Here is a 1814-nt window from a genome sequence, read left to right as displayed (position 1 = left end):
ACAAATAAACGTGGAAAACAAATAAAATATAATGAAAAATAACTTGTATCGTCTGTACTCAATGGTGGTTGCAGTATGAATGAAATGTTAGCGTGGCGTGGGTAGAGGATAGGGTGCCCCAGGGGGGTGATCTAATTGATAAGCAAAGGTCAGCGTCAGGGAACAGAACTTTCCAGACTATAATGGAAGATAAAAGACATATAGGTAGTAGTAGTAGTAGTAGTAGTAGTAGTAGTAGTAGTAGTAGTAGTAGTAGTAGTAGTAGTTGTAGTAGTAGTAGTAGTACTAGTAGTAGTAGTAGTTGTAGTAGTAGTAGTAGTAGTAGTAGTAGTAGTAGTAGTAGTAGTAGTAGTAGTAGTAGTTGTTGTAGTAGTAGTAGTAGTAGTAGTAGTATTAGTAGTAGTAGTAGTAGTAGTAGTAGTAGTAGTAGTAGTAGTAGTAGTAGTAGTAGTTCCTCAAGGCTCTGTTTTGGGTCCAATTCTTTTTGTTTTGTATACTTCTCCATTATCTAATGTCATCACTGGTCATGGGCTGCGCTATCATCTCTATGCAGATGATACGCAACTTTATGCTACTGATAAAACTAAAAATCTCGAAAATATTGTGAAACGTGTGGAAGAATGTGTGACGGATGTGAAAGAGTGGATGGATGCAAACAAGTTGAAAATGAATGAGTCAAAAACAGAAGTGATGATTGTGGGAAATAGAGGGCAGTTGAAGGTGAATGATGGTCTTGAGGTGTTGATTGGGGGTGAAAAGATCAAAGTTTCAAAGACTGTGAAAAATTTGGGTGTCTATTTTGATTCAGAAATGAAAATGTCAGCTCACATTTCTGCTCTCTGTAAATCTTTATACTTTCAATTGAAGAAAATCAGTTCGATCCGTCAGTATATTGCAATTGGAACATGTAAAACATTGGTTGTTTCCCTCATTTTTTCGAAACTAGACTATTGTAACTCGCTGCTTGTCAACTTGCCTCAGGCTTCTATTAAACAATTGCAACTACTGCAAAACAGTGCAGCAAGATTAGTTTTTGGCAAAAAAAAATTTGATCATGCAACCCCTTTGTTGGCCTCTCTCCACTGGTTGCCCATTGAAAAGCGCACATATTACAAAGCAGCGTGTCTTGTTTATAAGTGTTTGGCTGGTATAGCACCGGCATATCTCACAGATCACGTGGTCATGTGTAAATTTGAAAATTACACTTTAAGATCATGTAATGACCAAACGAAAATTTCGGAAAAAAAGATCAAGAACAAAATTTGGTGATAGATCGTTTGCTTGTTTCGGCCCCAAGATTTGGAATGAACTACCACGTGGTCTGAGGGAGTGCAAGTCTTTACCTACTTTTAAAAAGAATCTCAAGACACATTTTTACTGTATTTGTTTTTCTTGACTCTATATGAATCCTTGATTTGGCTATGAATTGTTATTGTTGTTATTATTTTATTTTTTTATTTTTTCACTTAAAATTGATATTTATATTGTAAAGTGCCCAGAGCTTGTGTTTTACACGAGAATGAGCGCTATATAAATGTGTATTATTATTATTATTATTATTACTCCATCCCATTCAGTCAGATACTCCGCTTGCGGAGACTCTGTCTGGAAGATGATGAATTTGCGCTTCAACGTGATCGCATGCTCGATTTTTTTAGGGCACGGGAATATCCCGAAAGGGTTTTGCTTAAGGCTGTCCGGAAAGCCAGCCTCGTGTCGAGAGAAGCAGCAATGAGGCCTCGCAATGCCAGGAAGCAGGAGACACAGCGTCCCATTTTAGTCCTCACGCATCACCCCCATGCCGATCAAGTGAG

Source organism: Berghia stephanieae, chromosome 15 (genome assembly GCF_034508935.2).
Source record: "Berghia stephanieae isolate SIO BIC M18660-M18661 chromosome 15, UCSD_Bste_1.3, whole genome shotgun sequence".
NCBI lineage: Eukaryota > Metazoa > Mollusca > Gastropoda > Nudibranchia > Aeolidiidae > Berghia > Berghia stephanieae.
This window is presented reverse-complemented; position numbering follows the sequence as displayed.